General features: G+C 49.8%; 34 non-coding genes across 34 annotated transcripts; all 34 read right to left on the reverse strand.

Moving 5' to 3' along the window:
- Nucleotides 1-166: 166 nt before the first annotated feature.
- trnai-aau lies at nt 167-240 on the reverse strand. Its single transcript has one exon. It is a non-coding gene; the product is annotated as a tRNA-Ile (tRNA).
- An 82-nt stretch (nt 241-322) lies between these two features.
- Nucleotides 323-394, reverse strand: trnap-ugg. The gene has a single exon. It is a non-coding gene; the product is annotated as a tRNA-Pro (tRNA).
- An 821-nt stretch (nt 395-1,215) lies between these two features.
- Nucleotides 1,216-1,287, reverse strand: trnaq-cug. The gene has a single exon. It is a non-coding gene; the product is annotated as a tRNA-Gln (tRNA).
- A 90-nt stretch (nt 1,288-1,377) lies between these two features.
- Nucleotides 1,378-1,449, reverse strand: trnaf-gaa. The gene has a single exon. It is a non-coding gene; the product is annotated as a tRNA-Phe (tRNA).
- A 238-nt stretch (nt 1,450-1,687) lies between these two features.
- Nucleotides 1,688-1,759, reverse strand: trnap-ugg. The gene has a single exon. It is a non-coding gene; the product is annotated as a tRNA-Pro (tRNA).
- An 824-nt stretch (nt 1,760-2,583) lies between these two features.
- Nucleotides 2,584-2,655, reverse strand: trnaq-cug. Its single transcript has one exon. It is a non-coding gene; the product is annotated as a tRNA-Gln (tRNA).
- Nucleotides 2,656-2,745: 90 nt separating this feature from the next.
- On the reverse strand, nt 2,746-2,818 carry trnaf-gaa. Its single transcript has one exon. It is a non-coding gene; the product is annotated as a tRNA-Phe (tRNA).
- Nucleotides 2,819-2,900: 82 nt separating this feature from the next.
- Nucleotides 2,901-2,974, reverse strand: trnai-aau. Its single transcript has one exon. It is a non-coding gene; the product is annotated as a tRNA-Ile (tRNA).
- Nucleotides 2,975-3,057: 83 nt separating this feature from the next.
- Nucleotides 3,058-3,129, reverse strand: trnap-ugg. The gene has a single exon. It is a non-coding gene; the product is annotated as a tRNA-Pro (tRNA).
- An 822-nt stretch (nt 3,130-3,951) lies between these two features.
- On the reverse strand, nt 3,952-4,023 carry trnaq-cug. Its single transcript has one exon. It is a non-coding gene; the product is annotated as a tRNA-Gln (tRNA).
- Nucleotides 4,024-4,113: 90 nt separating this feature from the next.
- trnaf-gaa lies at nt 4,114-4,186 on the reverse strand. Its single transcript has one exon. It is a non-coding gene; the product is annotated as a tRNA-Phe (tRNA).
- An 85-nt stretch (nt 4,187-4,271) lies between these two features.
- Nucleotides 4,272-4,345, reverse strand: trnai-aau. The gene has a single exon. It is a non-coding gene; the product is annotated as a tRNA-Ile (tRNA).
- A 976-nt stretch (nt 4,346-5,321) lies between these two features.
- trnaq-cug lies at nt 5,322-5,393 on the reverse strand. Its single transcript has one exon. It is a non-coding gene; the product is annotated as a tRNA-Gln (tRNA).
- Nucleotides 5,394-5,483: 90 nt separating this feature from the next.
- Nucleotides 5,484-5,556, reverse strand: trnaf-gaa. Its single transcript has one exon. It is a non-coding gene; the product is annotated as a tRNA-Phe (tRNA).
- An 85-nt stretch (nt 5,557-5,641) lies between these two features.
- On the reverse strand, nt 5,642-5,714 carry trnai-aau. Its single transcript has one exon. It is a non-coding gene; the product is annotated as a tRNA-Ile (tRNA).
- An 82-nt stretch (nt 5,715-5,796) lies between these two features.
- trnap-ugg lies at nt 5,797-5,868 on the reverse strand. The gene has a single exon. It is a non-coding gene; the product is annotated as a tRNA-Pro (tRNA).
- An 822-nt stretch (nt 5,869-6,690) lies between these two features.
- On the reverse strand, nt 6,691-6,762 carry trnaq-cug. Its single transcript has one exon. It is a non-coding gene; the product is annotated as a tRNA-Gln (tRNA).
- A 1,289-nt stretch (nt 6,763-8,051) lies between these two features.
- Nucleotides 8,052-8,123, reverse strand: trnaq-cug. Its single transcript has one exon. It is a non-coding gene; the product is annotated as a tRNA-Gln (tRNA).
- A 1,286-nt stretch (nt 8,124-9,409) lies between these two features.
- On the reverse strand, nt 9,410-9,481 carry trnaq-cug. The gene has a single exon. It is a non-coding gene; the product is annotated as a tRNA-Gln (tRNA).
- A 245-nt stretch (nt 9,482-9,726) lies between these two features.
- trnai-aau lies at nt 9,727-9,800 on the reverse strand. The gene has a single exon. It is a non-coding gene; the product is annotated as a tRNA-Ile (tRNA).
- An 82-nt stretch (nt 9,801-9,882) lies between these two features.
- Nucleotides 9,883-9,952, reverse strand: trnap-ugg. The gene has a single exon. It is a non-coding gene; the product is annotated as a tRNA-Pro (tRNA).
- An 822-nt stretch (nt 9,953-10,774) lies between these two features.
- On the reverse strand, nt 10,775-10,846 carry trnaq-cug. The gene has a single exon. It is a non-coding gene; the product is annotated as a tRNA-Gln (tRNA).
- Nucleotides 10,847-11,249: 403 nt separating this feature from the next.
- Nucleotides 11,250-11,320, reverse strand: trnap-ugg. Its single transcript has one exon. It is a non-coding gene; the product is annotated as a tRNA-Pro (tRNA).
- An 822-nt stretch (nt 11,321-12,142) lies between these two features.
- On the reverse strand, nt 12,143-12,214 carry trnaq-cug. The gene has a single exon. It is a non-coding gene; the product is annotated as a tRNA-Gln (tRNA).
- Nucleotides 12,215-12,454: 240 nt separating this feature from the next.
- trnai-aau lies at nt 12,455-12,527 on the reverse strand. Its single transcript has one exon. It is a non-coding gene; the product is annotated as a tRNA-Ile (tRNA).
- An 82-nt stretch (nt 12,528-12,609) lies between these two features.
- trnap-ugg lies at nt 12,610-12,680 on the reverse strand. The gene has a single exon. It is a non-coding gene; the product is annotated as a tRNA-Pro (tRNA).
- An 818-nt stretch (nt 12,681-13,498) lies between these two features.
- Nucleotides 13,499-13,570, reverse strand: trnaq-cug. The gene has a single exon. It is a non-coding gene; the product is annotated as a tRNA-Gln (tRNA).
- A 244-nt stretch (nt 13,571-13,814) lies between these two features.
- trnai-aau lies at nt 13,815-13,887 on the reverse strand. Its single transcript has one exon. It is a non-coding gene; the product is annotated as a tRNA-Ile (tRNA).
- Nucleotides 13,888-14,859: 972 nt separating this feature from the next.
- trnaq-cug lies at nt 14,860-14,931 on the reverse strand. Its single transcript has one exon. It is a non-coding gene; the product is annotated as a tRNA-Gln (tRNA).
- Nucleotides 14,932-15,021: 90 nt separating this feature from the next.
- On the reverse strand, nt 15,022-15,094 carry trnaf-gaa. Its single transcript has one exon. It is a non-coding gene; the product is annotated as a tRNA-Phe (tRNA).
- An 82-nt stretch (nt 15,095-15,176) lies between these two features.
- trnai-aau lies at nt 15,177-15,250 on the reverse strand. Its single transcript has one exon. It is a non-coding gene; the product is annotated as a tRNA-Ile (tRNA).
- An 82-nt stretch (nt 15,251-15,332) lies between these two features.
- trnap-ugg lies at nt 15,333-15,404 on the reverse strand. Its single transcript has one exon. It is a non-coding gene; the product is annotated as a tRNA-Pro (tRNA).
- Nucleotides 15,405-16,224: 820 nt separating this feature from the next.
- On the reverse strand, nt 16,225-16,296 carry trnaq-cug. Its single transcript has one exon. It is a non-coding gene; the product is annotated as a tRNA-Gln (tRNA).
- A 403-nt stretch (nt 16,297-16,699) lies between these two features.
- Nucleotides 16,700-16,771, reverse strand: trnap-ugg. The gene has a single exon. It is a non-coding gene; the product is annotated as a tRNA-Pro (tRNA).
- Nucleotides 16,772-17,300: the final 529 nt, after the last annotated feature.

Here is a 17,300-nt window from a genome sequence, read left to right on the forward strand (position 1 = left end):
GCAAGAAGACATCTGCGAAACCGGGATCGAGCCAGGGACCTTTAGATCTTCAGTCTAACGCTCTCCCAACTGAGCTATTTCGGCCACAACGTGAGGGACTATGATCAGGGGGGGTTCCGTCACTTTATCAGAAGATCACAGCAGACCTCCGAGAGCACCAAAAGGCTGGCCCGTACGGGGGTCGAACCCGCGACCTTGGCGTTATTAGCACCACGCTCTAACCAACTGAGCTAACCGGCCTGTCTTTGGCTGCTTCTCTGCCAACTTGATGCTTGCCGGTGATCCTGGGTAACAAAACCGCTTCAAAAGTGAGCCATTCTAAGGGCTCGTCCGGGATTTGAACCCGGGACCTCTCGCACCCAAAGCGAGAATCATACCCCTAGACCAACGAGCCACGTGAGACTCACGCAGAGCCACCCGATGCTCACAGAGAGCCGCCAAGTCTTCCTGTAATTCACAGAGTTAGATGCTTAGGAAAAGTAGCACAGAAACCAACGGCGGGCTCGTCCGGGATTTTTGAACCGGGACCTCTAGCCAGAGGCATCAGGCTGCACTCAGTGCTTCAGGGACAGAAAGAAGGACCTTGAACTACCATGGGAGGCAACAAAACTTCTTGAGACAGTGTCAAAGCCAAATAAATGAAAGATGGCCTCCCAATGGATTGAAATTTGGGGCTGGACCTAACTGGCTGCACGAGGTGAGAGAGATGCAAAGGTAGCCTACGTAACACAAAAATCATCATGCTCATATTCACTGAGAAACAAGACCAAGAAGAGCCTTAAATCTAAAGCACAACTTTTCGGTTAATTCACCAACTATATGGTGGCCAGTGCCAAGGAGGCAGCATAGAGGAGATATGGAACGATCGGTGGACACTGCGCTGCCCTGACCAAGGGTCTTCTGCAAGAACCCCGTTTGGCACCTCCCGAGCAGAGAGAAAGGAAAAGAACATCTACAGCAACGACCAAAGAAAGGAGTTTTTGTCATGATTGTAGTTAAACACAAGCAATTAAAGACAAAGAAGGAACTCAAACTAACATGGAAATAATTGAACAGCTCGACACAGTGTCAAAGGCAAACAAATGACAGGCGGCCACTGAATGGATTGAAAACTGGGGCTGGGCCTAACATGTGGATGGATTTTAGGGAGGACGCTGCTTAAATGGTCAGATGGCTCTCAGAGTTTGAGCTCTCGGTCAATTCTCCAACCAAAACAGGTCCCACCGAGATTTGAACTCGGATCGCTGGATTCAGAGTCCAAAGTGCTAACCATTACACCATGGAACCCTAGCTACAAAAGCCTTGGCTCAGAGGTCCACAAAAGCAAGGACCTTTTAAGGGATTCGGTTGACCTTTCTTCTCTGGCAAGAAGACATCTGCGAAACCCGGGATCGAGCCAGGGACCTTTAGATCTTCAGTCTAACGCTCTCCCAACTGAGCTATTTCTGCCACAACGTGAGGGACTATGATCGGGGGGGGGATTCCGTCACTTTATCAGAAGATCACAGCAGACCTCCGAGAGCACCAAAAGGCTGGCCCGTCGGGGTCGAACCCGCGACCTTGGCGTTATTAGCACCACGCTCTAACCAACTGAGCTAACCGGCCTGTCTTTGGCTGCTTCTCTGCCAACTTGATGCTTGCCGGTGATCCTGGGTAACAAAACCGCTTCAAAAGTGAGCCTTTCTAAGGGCTCGTCCGGGATTTGAACCCGGGACCTCTCGCACCCAAAGCGAGAATCATACCCCTAGACCAACGAGCCACGTGAGACTCACGCAGAGCCACCCGATGCTCACAGAGAGCCGCCAAGTCTTCCTGTAATTCACAGAGTTAGATGCTTAGGAAAAGTAGCACAGAAACCAACGGCGGGCTCGTCCGGGATTTTTGAACCCGGGACCTCTAGCCAGAGGCATCAGGCTGCACTCAGTGCTTCAGGGACAGAAAGAAGGACCTTGAACTACCATGGGAGGCAACAAAACTTCTTGAGACAGTGTCAAAGCCAAATAAATGAAAGATGGCCTCCCAATGGATTGAAATTTGGGGCTGGACCTAACTGGCTGCACGAGGTGAGAGATGCAAAGGTAGCCTACGTAACACAAAAATCATCATGCTCATATTCACTGAGAAACAAGACCAAGAAGAGCCTTAAATCTAAAGCACAACTTTTCGGTTAATTCACCAACTATATGGTGGCCAGTGCCAAGGAGGCAGCAGCATAGAGGAGATATGGAACGATCGGTGGACACTGCGCTGCCCTGACCAAGGGGTCTTCTGCAAGAACCCCCGTTTGGCACCTCCCGAGCAGAGAGAAAGGAAAAGAACATCTACAGCAACGACCAAAGAAAGGAGTTTTGTCATGATTGTAGTTAAACACAAGCAATTAAAGACAAAGAAGGAACTCAAACTAACATGGAAATAATTGAACAGCTCGACACAGTGTCAAAGGCAAACAAATGACAGGCGGCCTCTGAATGGATTGAAAACTGGGGCTGGGCCTAACATGTGGATGGATTTTAGGGAGGACGCTGCTTAAATGGTCAGATGGCTCTCAGAGTTTGAGCTCTCGGTCAATTCTCCAACCAAAACAGGTCCCACCGAGATTTGAACTCGGATCGCTGGATTCAGAGTCCAAAGTGCTAACCATTACACCATGGAACCCTAGCTACAAAAGGCTTGGCTCAGAGGTCCACAAAAGCAAGGACCTTTTAAGGGATTCGGTTGACCTTTCTTCTCTGGCAAGAAGACATCTGCCGAAACCCGGGATCGAGCCAGGGACCTTTAGATCTTCAGTCTAACGCTCTCCCAACTGAGCTATTTCGGCCACAACGTGAGGGACTATGATCAGGGGGGATTCCGTCACTTTATCAGAAGATCACAGCAGACCTCCGAGAGCACCAAAAGGCTGGCCCGTCCGGGGGTCGAACCCGCGACCTTGGCGTTATTAGCACCACGCTCTAACCAACTGAGCTAACCGGCCTGTCTTTGGCTGCTTCTCTGCCAACTTGATGCTTGCCGGTGATCCTGGGTAACAAAACCGCTTCAAAAGTGAGCCTTTCTAAGGGGCTCGTCCGGGATTTGAAACCGGGACCTCTCGCACCCAAAGCGAGAATCATACCCCTAGACCAACGAGCCACGTGAGACTCACGCAGAGCCACCCGATGCTCACAGAGAGCCGCCAAGTCTTCCTGTAATTCACAGAGTTAGATGCTTAGAAAAAGTAGCACAGAAACCAGCGGCGGGCTCGTCCGGGATTTTTGAACCCGGGACCTCTAGCCAGAGGCATCAGGCTGCACTCAGTGCTTCAGGGACAGAAAGAAGGACCTTGAACTACCATGGGAGGCAACAAAACTTCTTGAGACAGTGTCAAAGCCAAATAAATGAAAGATGGCCTCCCAATGGATTGAAATTTGGGGCTGGACCTAACTGGCTGCACGAGGTGAGAGATGCAAAGGTAGCCTACGTAACACAAAAATCATCATGCTCATATTCACTGAGAAACAAGACCAAGAAGAGCCTTAAATCTAAAGCACAACTTTTCGGTTAATTCACCAACTATATGGTGGCCAGTGCCAAGGAGGCAGCATAGAGGAGATATGGAACGATCGGTGGACACTGCGCTGCCCTGACCAAGGGGTCTTCTGCAAGAACCCCCGTTTGGCACCTCCCGAGCAGAGAGAAAGGAAAAGAACATCTACAGCAACGACCAAAGAAAGGAGTTTTTGTCATGATTGTAGTTAAACACAAGCAATTAAAGACAAAGAAGGAACTCAAACTAACATGGAAATAATTGAACAGCTCGACACAGTGTCAAAGGCAAACAAATGACAGGCGGCCACTGAATGGATTGAAAACTGGGGCTGGGCCTAACATGTGGATGGATTTTAGGGAGGACGCTGCTTAAATGGTCAGATGGCTCTCAGAGTTTGAGCTCTCGGTCAATTCTCCAACCAAAACAGGTCCCACCGAGATTTGAACTCGGATCGCTGGATTCAGAGTCCAAAGTGCTAACCATTACACCATGGAACCCTAGCTACAAAAGCCTTGGCTCAGAGGTCCACAAAAGCAAGGACCTTTTAAGGGATTCGGTTGACCTTTCTTCTCTGGCAAGAAGACATCTGCCGAAACCCGGGATCGAGCCAGGGACCTTTAGATCTTCAGTCTAACGCTCTCCCAACTGAGCTATTTCGGCCACAACGTGAGGGACTATGATCAGGGGGGTGGAATCCGTCACTTTATCAGAAGATCACAGCAGACCTCCGAGAGCACCAAAACGCTGGCCCGTCCGGGGGTCGAACCCGCGACCTTGGCGTTATTAGCACCACGCTCTAACCAACTGAGCTAACCGGCCTGTCTTTGGCTGCTTCTCTGCCAACTTGATGCTTGCCGGTGATCCTGGGTAACAAAACCGCTTCAAAAGTGAGCCTTTCTAAGGGCTCGTCCGGGATTTGAACCGGGACCTCTCGCACCCCAAAGCGAGAATCATACCCCTAGACCAACGAGCCACGTGAGACTCACGCAGAGCCACCCGATGCTCACAGAGAGCCGCCAAGTCTTCCTGTAATTCACAGAGTTAGATGCTTAGGAAAAGTAGCACAGAAACCAACGGCGGGCTCGTCCGGGATTTTTGAACCCGGGACCTCTAGCCAGAGGCATCAGGCTGCACTCAGTGCTTCAGGGACAGAAAGAAGGACCTTGAACTACCATGGGAGGCAACAAAACTTCTTGAGACAGTGTCAAAGCCAAATAAATGAAAGATGGCCTCCCAATGGATTGAAATTTGGGGCTGGACCTAACTGGCTGCACGAGGTGAGAGATGCAAAGGTAGCCTACGTAACACAAAAATCATCATGCTCATATTCACTGAGAAACAAGACCAAGAAGAGCCTTAAATCTAAAGCACAACTTTTCGGTTAATTCACCAACTATATGGTGGCCAGTGCCAAGGAGGCAGCATAGAGGAGATATGGATCGATCGGTGGACACTGCGCTGCCCTGACCAAGGGGTCTTCTGCAAGAACCCCCGTTTGGCACCTCCCGAGCAGAGAGAAAGGAAAAGAACATCTACAGCAACGACAAAAAGAAGGAGTTTTTGTCATGATTGTAGTTAAACACAAGCAATTAAAGACAAAGAAGGAACTCAAACTAACATGGAAATAATTGAACAGCTCGACACAGTGTCAAAGGCAAACAAATGACAGGCGGCCTCTGAATGGATTGAAAACTGGGGCTGGGCCTAACATGTGGATGGATTTTAGGGAGGACGCTGCTTAAATGGTCAGATGGCTCTCAGAGTTTGAGCTCTCGGTCAATTCTCCAACCAAAACAGGTCCCACCGAGATTTGAACTCGGATCGCTGGATTCAGAGTCCAAAGTGCTAACCATTACACCATGGAACCCTAGCTACAAAAGCCTTGGCTCAGAGGTCCACAAAAGCAAGGACCTTTTAAGGGATTCGGTTGACCTTTCTTCTCTGGCAAGAAGACATCTGCCGAAACCCGGGATCGAGCCAGGGACCTTTAGATCTTCAGTCTAACGCTCTCCCAACTGAGCTATTTCGGCCACAACGTGAGGGACTATGATCAGGGGGGTGGATTCCGTCACTTTATCAGAAGATCACAGCAGACCTCCGAGAGCACCAAAAGGCTGGCCCGTCCGGGGTCGAACCCGCGACCTTGGCGTTATTAGCACCACGCTCTAACCAACTGAGCTAACCGGCCTGTCTTTGGCTGCTTCTCTGCCAACTTGATGCTTGCCGGTGATCCTGGGTAACAAAACCGCTTCAAAAGTGAGCCTTTCTAAGGGCTCGTCCGGGATTTGAACCCGGGACCTCTCGCACCCAAAGCGAGAATCATACCCCTAGACCAACGAGCCACGTGAGACTCACGCAGAGCCACCCGATGCTCACAGAGAGCCGCCAAGTCTTCCTGTAATTCACAGAGTTAGATGCTTAGGAAAAGTAGCACAGAAACCAACGGCGGGCTCGTCCGGGATTTTTGAACCCGGGACCTCTAGCCAGAGGCATCAGGCTGCACTCAGTGCTTCAGGGACAGAAAGAAGGACCTTGAACTACCATGGGAGGCAACAAAACTTCTTGAGACAGTGTCAAAGCCAAATAAATGAAAGATGGCCTCCCAATGGATTGAAATTTGGGGCTGGACCTAACTGGCTGCACGAGGTGAGAGATGCAAAGGTAGCCTACGTAACACAAAAATCATCATGCTCATATTCACTGAGAAACAAGACCAAGAAGAGCCTTAAATCTAAAGCACAACTTTTCGGTTAATTCACCAACTATATGGTGGCCAGTGCCAAGGAGGCAGCATAGAGGAGATATGGAACGATCGGTGGACACTGCGCTGCCCTGACCAAGGGGTCTTCTGCAAGAACCCCCGTTTGGCACCTCCCGAGCAGAGAGAAAGGAAAAGAACATCTACAGCAACGACCAAAGAAAGGAGTTTTTGTCATGATTGTAGTTAAACACAAGCAATTAAAGACAAAGAAGGAACTCAAACTAACATGGAAATAATTGAACAGCTCGACACAGTGTCAAAGGCAAACAAATGACAGGCGGCCTCTGAATGGATTGAAAACTGGGGCTGGGCCTAACATGTGGATGGATTTTAGGGAGGACGCTGCTTAAATGGTCAGATGGCTCTCAGAGTTTGAGCTCTCGGTCAATTCTCCAACCAAAACAGGTCCCACCGAGATTTGAACTCGGATCGCTGGATTCAGAGTCCAAAGTGCTAACCATTACACCATGGAACCCTAGCTACAAAAGCCTTGGCTCAGAGGTCCACAAAAGCAAGGACCTTTAAGGGATTCGGTTGACCTTTCTTCTCTGGCAAGAAGACATCTGCGAAACCGGGATCGAGCCAGGGACCTTTAGATCTTCAGTCTAACGCTCTCCCAACTGAGCTATTTCGGCCACAACGTGAGGGACTATGATCAGGGGGGGAGTCCGTCACTTTATCAGAAGATCACAGCAGACCTCGAGAGCACCAAAAGGCTGGCCCGTCACGGGGTCGAACCCGCGACCTTGGCGTTATTAGCAGCACGCGCCTAACCAACTGAGCTAACCGGCCTGTCTTTGGCTGCTTCTCTGCCAACTTGATGCTTGCCGGTGATCCTGGGTAACAAAACCGCTTCAAAAGTGAGCCTTTCTAAGGGCTCGTCCGGGATTTGAACCGGGACCTCTCGCACCCAAAGAGAATCATACCCCTAGACCAACGAGCCACGTGAGACTCACGCAGAGCCACCCGATGCTCACAGAGAGCCGCCAAGTCTTCCTGTAATTCACAGAGTTAGATGCTTAGGAAAAGTAGCACAGAAACCAACGGCGGGCTCGTCCGGGATTTTTGAACCGGGACCTCTAGCCAGAGGCATCAGGCTGCACTCAGTGCTTCAGGGACAGAAAGAAGGACCTTGAACTACCATGGGAGGCAACAAAACTTCTTGAGACAGTGTCAAAGCCAAATAAATGAAAGATGGCCTCCCAATGGATTGAAATTTGGGGCTGGACCTAACTGGCTGCACGAGGTGAGAGATGCAAAGGTAGCCTACGTAACACAAAAATCATCATGCTCATATTCACTGAGAAACAAGACCAAGAAGAGCCTTAAATCTAAAGCACAACTTTTCGGTTAATTCACCAACTATATGGTGGCCAGTGCCAAGGAGGCAGCATAGAGGAGATATGGAACGATCGGTGGACACTGCGCTGCCCTGACCAAGGGTCTTCTGCAAGAACCCCCGTTTGGCACCTCCCGAGCAGAGAGAAAGGAAAAGAACATCTACAGCAACGACCAAAGAAAGGAGTTTTTGTCATGATTGTAGTTAAACACAAGCAATTAAAGACAAAGAAGGAACTCAAACTAACATGGAAATAATTGAACAGCTCGACACAGTGTCAAAGGCAAACAAATGACAGGCGGCCTCTGAATGGATTGAAAACTGGGGCTGGGCCTAACATGTGGATGGATTTTAGGAGAGGACGCTGCTTAAATGGTCAGATGGCTCTCAGAGTTTGAGCTCTCGGTCAATTCTCCAACCAAAACAGGTCCCACCGAGATTTGAACTCGGATCGCTGGATTCAGAGTCCAAAGTGCTAACCATTACACCATGGAACCCTAGCTACAAAAGGCTTGGCTCAGAGGTCCACAAAAGCAAGGACCTTTTAAGGGATTCGGTTGACCTTTCTTCTCTGGCAAGCAAGACATCTGCCGAAACCGGGATCGAGCCAGGGACCTTTAGATCTTCAGTCTAACGCTCTCCCAACTGAGCTATTTCTGGCCACAACGTGAGGGACTATGATCGGGGATTCCGTCACTTTATCAGAAGATCACAGCAGACCTCCGAGAGCACCAAAAGGCTGGCCCGTCACGGGGTCGAACCCGCGACCTTGGCGTATTAGCACCACGCTCTAACCAACTGAGCTAACCGGCCTGTCTTTGGCTGCTTCTCTGCCAACTTGATGCTTGCCGGTGATCCTGGGTAACAAACCGCTTCAAAAGTGAGCCTTTCTAAGGGCTCGGCTCGTCGGGATTTGAACCGGGACCTCTCGCACCCAAAGCGAGAATCATACCCCTAGACCAACGAGAGCCCACGTGAGACTCACGCAGAGCCACCCGATGCTCACAGAGAGCCGCCAAGTCTTCCTGTAATTCACAGAGTTAGATGCTTAGGAAAAGTAGCACAGAAACCAACGGCGGGCTCGTCCGGGATTTTTGAACCCGGGACCTCTAGCCAGAGGCATCAGGCTGCACTCAGTGCTTCAGGGACAGAAAGAAGGACCTTGAACTACCATGGGAGGCAACAAAACTTCTTGAGACAGTGTCAAAGCCAAATAAATGAAAGATGGCCTCCCAATGGATTGAAATTTGGGGCTGGACCTAACTGGCTGCACGAGGTGAGAGATGCAAAGGTAGCCTACGTAACACAAAAATCATCATGCTCATATTCACTGAGAAACAAGACCAAGAAGAGCCTTAAATCTAAAGCACAACTTTTCGGTTAATTCACCAACTATATGGTGGCCAGTGCCAAGGAGGCAGCATAGAGGAGATATGGAACACTGCGCTGCCCTGACCAAGGGGTCTTCTGCAAGAACCCCCGTTTGGCACCTCCCGAGCAGAGAGAAAGGAAAAGAACATCTACAGCAACGACCAAAGAAAGGAGTTTTTGTCATGATTGTAGTTAAACACAAGCAATTAAAGACAAAGAAGGAACTCAAACTAACATGGAAATAATTGAACAGCTCGACACAGTGTCAAAGGCAAACAAATGACAGGCGGCCTCTGAATGGATTGAAAACTGGGGCTGGGCCTAACATGTGGATGGATTTTAGGGAGGACGCTGCTTAAATGGTCAGATGGCTCTCAGAGTTTGAGCTCTCGGTCAATTCTCCAACCAAAACAGGTCCCACCGAGATTTGAACTCGGATCGCTGGATTCAGAGTCCAAAGTGCTAACCATTACACCATGGAACCCTAGCTACAAAAGCCTTGGCTCAGAGGGCCACAAAAGCAAAAAGGACCTTTTAAGGGATTCGGTTGACCTTTCTTCTCTGGCAAGAAGACATCTGCGAAACCGGGATCGAGCCAGGGACCTTTAGATCTTCAGTCTAACGCTCTCCCAACTGAGCTATTTCGGCCACAACGTGAGGACTATGATGGGGGGGGATTCCGTCACTTTATCAGAAGATCACAGCAGACCTCCGAGAGCACCAAAAGGCTGGCCCGTACGGGGGTCGAACCCGCGACCTTGGCGTTATTAGCACCACGCTCTAACCAACTGAGCTAACCGGCCTGTCTTTGGCTGCTTCTCTGCCAACTTGATGCTTGCCGGTGATCCTGGGTAACAAAACCGCTTCAAAAGTGAGCCTTTCTAAGGGCTCGTCCGGGATTTGAACCCGGGACCTCGCACCCAAAGCGAGAATCATACCCCTAGACCAACGAGCCACGTGAGACTCACGCAGAGCCACCCGATGCTCACAGAGAGCCGCCAAGTCTTCCTGTAATTCACAGAGTTAGATGCTTAGGAAAAGTAGCACAGAAACCAACGGCGGGCTCGTCCGGGATTTTTGAACCCGGGACCTCTAGCCAGAGGCATCAGGCTGCACTCAGTGCTTCAGGGACAGAAAGAAGGACCTTGAACTACCATGGGAGGCAACAAAACTTCTTGAGACAGTGTCAAAGCCAAATAAATGAAAGATGGCCTCCCAATGGATTGAAATTTGGGGCTGGACCTAACTGGCTGCACGAGGTGAGAGATGCAAAGGTAGCCTACGTAACACAAAAATCATCATGCTCATATTCACTGAGAAACAAGACCAAGAAGAGCCTTAAATCTAAAGCACAACTTTTCGGTTAATTCACCAACTATATGGTGGCCAGTGCCAAGGAGGCAGCATAGAGGAGATATGGAACGATCGGTGGACACTGCGCTGCCCTGACCAAGGGGTCTTCTGCAAGAACCCCCGTTTGGCACCTCCCGAGCAGAGAGAAAGGAAAAGAACATCTACAGCAACGACCAAAGAAAGGAGTTTTTGTCATGATTGTAGTTAAACACAAGCAATTAAAGACAAAGAAGGAACTCAAACTAACATGGAAATAATTGAACAGCTCGACACAGTGTCAAAGGCAAACAAATGACAGGCGGCCTCTGAATGGATTGAAAACTGGGGCTGGGCCTAACATGTGGATGGATTTTAGGGAGGACGCTGCTTAAATGGTCAGATGGCTCTCAGAGTTTGAGCTCTCGGTCAATTCTCCAACCAAAACAGGTCCCACCGAGATTTGAACTCGGATCGCTGGATTCAGAGTCCAAAGTGCTAACCATTACACCATGGAACCCTAGCTACAAAAGCCTTGGCTCAGAGGGTCCACAAAAGCAAGGACCTCTTAAGGGATTCGGTTGACCTTTCTTCTCTGGCAAGAAGACATCTGCGAAACCGGGATCGAGCCAGGGACCTTTAGATCTTCAGTCTAACGCTCTCCCAACTGAGCTATTTCTGCCACAACGTGAGGGACTATGATCGGGGGGGGGATTCCGTCACTTTATCAGAAGATCACAGCAGACCTCTCGAGAGCACCAAAAGGCTGGCCCCGCACGGGGTCGAACCCGCGACCTTGGCGTTATTAGCACCACGCTCTAACCAACTGAGCTAACCGGCCTGTCTTTGGCTGCTTCTCTGCCAACTTGATGCTTGCCGGTGATCCTGGGTAACAAAACCGCTTCAAAAGTGAGCCTTTCTAAGGGCTCGTCCGGGATTTGAACCGGGACCTCTCGCACCCAAAGCGAGAATCATACCCCTAGACCAACGAGCCACGTGAGACTCACGCAGAGCCACCCGATGCTCACAGAGAGCCGCCAAGTCTTCCTGTAATTCACAGAGTTAGATGCTTAGGAAAAGTAGCACAGAAACCAACGGCGGGCTCGTCCGGGATTTTTGAACCCGGGACCTCTAGCCAGAGGCATCAGGCTGCACTCAGTGCTTCAGGGACAGAAAGAAGGACCTTGAACTACCATGGGAGGCAACAAAACTTCTTGAGACAGTGTCAAAGCCAAATAAATGAAAGATGGCCTCCCAATGGATTGAAATTTGGGGCTGGACCTAACTGGCTGCACGAGGTGAGAGATGCAAAGGTAGCCTACGTAACACAAAAATCATCATGCTCATATTCACTGAGAAACAAGACCAAGAAGAGCCTTAAATCTAAAGCACAACTTTTCGGTTAATTCACCAACTATATGGTGGCCAGTGCCAAGGAGGCAGCATAGAGGAGATATGGATCGATCGGTGGACACTGCGCTGCCCTGACCAAGGGGTCTTCTGCAAGAACCCCCGTTTGGCACCTCCCGAGCAGAGAGAAAGGAAAAGAACATCTACAGCAACGACCAAAGAAAGGAGTTTTTGTCATGATTGTAGTTAAACACAAGCAATTAAAGACAAAGAAGGAACTCAAACTAACATGGAAATAATTGAACAGCTCGACACAGTGTCAAAGGCAAACAAATGACAGGCGGCCTCTGAATGGATTGAAAACTGGGGCTGGGCCTAACATGTGGATGGATTTTAGGGAGGACGCTGCTTAAATGGTCAGATGGCTCTCAGAGTTTGAGCTCTCGGTCAATTCTCCAACCAAAACAGGTCCCACCGAGATTTGAACTCGGATCGCTGGATTCAGAGTCCAAAGTGCTAACCATTACACCATGGAACCCTAGCTACAAAAAGCCTTGGCTCAGAGGTCCACAAAAGCAAGGACCTTTAAGGGATTCGGTTGACCTTTCTTCTCTGGCAAGAAGACATCTGCGAAACCGGGATCGAGCCAGGACCTTTAGATCTTCAGTCTAACGCTCTCCCAACTGAGCTATTTGGCCACAACGTGAGGGACTATGATCGGGGGGATTCCGTCACTTTATCAGAAGATCACAGCAGACCTCCGAGAGCACCAAAAGGCTGGCCCGTCACGGGGTCGAACCCGCGACCTTGGCGTTATTAGCACCACGCTCTAACCAACTGAGCTAACGGCCTGTCTTTGGCTGCTTCTCTGCCAACTTGATGCTTGCCGGTGATCCTGGGTAACAAAACCGCTTCAAAAGTGAGCCTTTCTAAGGGCTCGTCCGGGATTTGAACCGGGACCTCTCGCACCCAAAGCGAGAATCATACCCCTAGACCAACGAGCCACGTGAGACTCACGCAGAGCCACCCGATGCTCACAGAGAGCCGCCAAGTCTTCCTGTAATTCACAGAGTTAGATGCTTAGGAAAAGTAGCACAGAAACCAACGGCGGGCTCGTCCGGGATTTTTGAACCCGGGACCTCTAGCCAGAGGCATCAGGCTGCACTCAGTGCTTCAGGGACAGAAAGAAGGACCTTGAACTACCATGGGAGGCAACAAAACTTCTTGAGACAGTGTCAAAGCCAAATAAATGAAAGATGGCCTCCCAATGGATTGAAATTTGGGGCTGGACCTAACTGGCTGCACGAGGTGAGAGATGCAAAGGTAGCCTACGTAACACAAAAATCATCATGCTCATATTCACTGAGAAACAAGACCAAGAAGAGCCTTAAATCTAAAGCACAACTTTTCGGTTAATTCACCAACTATATGGTGGCCAGTGCCAAGGAGGCAGCATAGAGGAGATATGGAACGATCGGTGGACACTGCGCTGCCCTGACCAAGGGTCTTCTGCAAGAACCCCGTTTGGCACCCCGAGCAGAGAGAAAGGAAAAGAACATCTACAGCAACGACCAAAGAAAGGAGTTTTTGTCATGATTGTAGTTAAACACAAGCAATTAAAGACAAAGAAGGAACTCAAACTAACATGGAAATAATTGAACAGCTCGACACAGTGTCAAAGGCAAACAAATGACAGGCGGCCTCTGAATGGATTGAAAACTGGGGCTGGGCCTAACATGTGGATGGATTTTAGGGAGGACGCTGCTTAAATGGTCAGATGGCTCTCAGAGTTTGAGCTCTCGGTCAATTCTCCAACCAAAACAGGTCCCACCGAGATTTGAACTCGGATCGCTGGATTCAGAGTCCAAAGTGCTAACCATTACACCATGGAACCCTTACTACAAAAGCCTTTGCTCAGAGGTCCACAAAAGCAAGGACCTTTTAAGGGATTCGGTTGACCTTTCTTCTCTGGCAAGAAGACATCTGCGAAACCGGGATCGAGCCAGGGACCTTTAGATCTTCAGTCTAACGCTCTGCCAACTGAGCTATTTCTGCCACATCGTGAGGGACTATGATCGGGGGGATTCCGTCACTTTATCAGAAGATCACAGCAGACCTCCGAGAGCACCAAAAAAGGCTGGCCCGTCCGGGGTCGAACCCGCGACCTTGGCGTTATTAGCACCACGCTCTAACCAACTGAGCTAACCGGCCTGTCTTTGGCTGCTTCTCTGCCAACTTGATGCTTGCCGGTGATCCTGGGTAACAAAACCGCTTCAAAAGTGAGCCTTTCTAAGGGCTCGTCCGGGATTTGAACCGGGACCTCGCACACCAAAGCGAGAATCATACCCCTAGACCAACGAGCCACGTGAGACTCACGCAGAGCCACCCGATGCTCACAGAGAGCCGCCAAGTCTTCCTGTAATTCACAGAGTTAGATGCTTAGGAAAAGTAGCACAGAAACCAACGGGCGGGCTCGTCCGGGATTTTTGAACCCGGGACCTCTAGCCAGAGGCATCAGGCTGCACTCAGTGCTTCAGGGACAGAAAGAAGGACCTTGAACTACCATGGGAGGCAACAAAACTTCTTGAGACAGTGTCAAAGCCAAATAAATGAAAGATGGCCTCCCAATGGATTGAAATTTGGGGCTGGACCTAACTGGCTGCACGAGGTGAGAGATGCAAAGGTAGCCTACGTAACACAAAAATCATCATGCTCATATTCACTGAGAAACAAGACCAAGAAGAGCCTTAAATCTAAAGCACAACTTTTCGGTTAATTCACCAACTATATGGTGGCCAGTGCCAAGGAGGCAGCATAGAGGAGATATGGAACGATCGGTGGACACTGCGCTGCCCTGACCAAGGGTCTTCTGCAAGAACCCCGTTTGGCACCTCCCGAGCAGAGAGAAAGGAAAAGAACATCTACAGCAACGACCAAAGAAAGGAGTTTTGTCATGATTGTAGTTAAACACAAGCAATTAAAGACAAAGAAGGAACTCAAACTAACATGGAAATAATTGAACAGCTCGACACAGTGTCAAAGGCAAACAAATGACAGGCGGCCTCTGAATGGATTGAAAACTGGGGCTGGGCCTAACATGTGGATGGATTTTAGGGAGGACGCTGCTTAAATGGTCAGATTGCTCTCAGAGTTTGAGCTCTCGGTCAATTCTCCAACCAAAACAGGTCCCACCGAGATTTGAACTCGGATCGCTGGATTCAGAGTCCAAAGTGCTAACCATTACACCATGGAACCCTTACTACAAAAGCCTTTGCTCAGAGGTCCACAAAAGCAAGGACCTTTTAAGGGATTCGGTTGACCTTTCTTCTCTGGCAAGAAGCCATCTGCCGAAACCCGGGATCGAGCCAGGGACCTTTAGATCTTCAGTCTAACGCTCTGCCAACTGAGCTATTTCTGCCACATCGTGAGGGACTATGATCGGGGGGGGTTCCGTCACTTTATCAGAAGATCACAGCAGACCTCCGAGAGCACCAAAAGGCTGGCCCGTACGGGGGTCGAACCCGCGACCTTGGCGTTATTAGCACCACGCTCTAACCAACTGAGCTAACCGGCCTGTCTTTGGCTGCTTCTCTGCCAACTTGATGCTTGCCGGTGATCCTGGGTAACAAAACCGCTTCAAAAGTGAGCCTTTCTAAGGGCTCGTCCGGGATTTGAACCCGGGACCTCTCGCACCCAAAGCGAGAATCATACCCCTAGACCAACGAGCCACGTGAGACTCACGCAGAGCCACCCGATGCTCACAGAGAGCCGCCAAGTCTTCCTGTAATTCACAGAGTTAGATGCTTAGGAAAAGTAGCACAGAAACCAACGGCGGGCTCGTCCGGGATTTTTGAACCCGGGACCTCTAGCCAGAGGCATCAGGCTGCACTCAGTGCTTCAGGGACAGAAAGAAGGACCTTGAACTACCATGGGAGGCAACAAAACTTCTTTGAGACAGTGTCAAAGCCAAATAAATGAAAGATGGCCTCCCAATGGATTGAAATTTGGGGCTGGACCTAACTGGCTGCACGAGGTGAGAGATGCAAAGGTAGCCTACGTAACACAAAAATCATCATGCTCATATTCACTGAGAAACAAGACCAAGAAGAGCCTTAAATCTAAAGCACAACTTTTCGGTTAATTCACCAACTATATGGTGGCCAGTGCCAAGGAGGCAGCATAGAGGAGATATGGAACGATCGGTGGACACTGCGCTGCCCTGACCAAGGGGTCTTCTGCAAGAACCCCCGTTTGGCACCTCCCGAGCAGAGAGAAAGGAAAAGAACATCTACAGCAACGACCAAAGAAAGGAGTTTTTGTCATGATTGTAGTTAAACACAAGCAATTAAAGACAAAGAAGGAACTCAAACTAACATGGAAATAATTGAACAGCTCGACACAGTGTCAAAGGCAAACAAATGACAGGCGGCCTCTGAATGGATTGAAAACTGGCTGGGCCTAACATGTGGATGGATTTTAGGAGGACGCTGCTTAAATGGTCAGATGGCTCTCAGAGTTTGAGCTCTCGGTCAATTCTCCAACCAAAACAGGTCCCACCGAGATTTGAACTCGGATCGCTGGATTCAGAGTCCAAAGTGCTAACCATTACACCATGGAACCCTAACTACAAAAGCCTTTGCTCAGAGGTCCACAAAAGCAAGGACCTTTTAAGGGATTCGGTTGACCTTTCTTCTCTGGCAAGAAGACATCTGCGAAACCGGGATCGAGCCAGGGACCTTTAGATCTTCAGTCTAACGCTCTGCCAACTGAGCTATTTCTGCCACATCGTGAGGGACTATGATCGGGGGGGGGTTCCGTCACTTTATCAGAAGATCACAGCAGACCTCCGAGAGCACCAAAAGGCTGGCCCCGTCACGGGGTCGAACCCGCGACCTTGGCGTTATTAGCACCACGCTCTAACCAACTGAGCTAACGGCCTGTCTTTGGCTGCTTGCTTCCTGCCAACTTGATGCTTGCCGGTGATCCTGGGTAACAAAACCGCTTCAAAAGTGAGCCTTTCTAAGGGCTCGTCCGGGATTTGAACCCGGGACCTCTCGCACCCAAAGCGAGAATCATACCCCTAGACCAACGAGCCACGTGAGACTCACGCAGAGCCACCCGATGCTCACAGAGAGCCGCCAAGTCTTCCTGTAATTCACAGAGTTAGATGCTTAGGAAAAGTAGCACAGAAACCAACGGCGGGCTCGTCCGGGATTTTTGAACCGGGACCTCTAGCCAGAGGCATCAGGCTGCACTCAGTGCTTCAGGGACAGAAAGAAGGACCTTGAACTACCATGGGAGGCAACAAAACTTCTTGAGACAGTGTCAAAGCCAAATAAATGAAAGATGGCCTCCCAATGGATTGAAATTTGGGGCTGGACCTAACTGGCTGCACGAGGTGAGAGATGCAAAGGTAGCCTACGTAACACAAAAATCATCATGCTCATATTCACTGAGAAACAAGACCAAGAAGAGCCTTAAATCTAAAGCACAACTTTTCGGTTAATTCACCAACTATATGGTGGCCAGTGCCAAGGAGGCAGCATAGAGGAGATATGGAACGATCGGTGGACACTGCGCTGCCCTGACCAAGGGGTCTTCTGCAAGAACCCCCGTTTGGCACC

The sequence above is a fragment of the Puntigrus tetrazona genome, chromosome 20 (genome assembly GCF_018831695.1).
Source record: "Puntigrus tetrazona isolate hp1 chromosome 20, ASM1883169v1, whole genome shotgun sequence".
Lineage (NCBI taxonomy): Eukaryota > Metazoa > Chordata > Actinopteri > Cypriniformes > Cyprinidae > Puntigrus > Puntigrus tetrazona.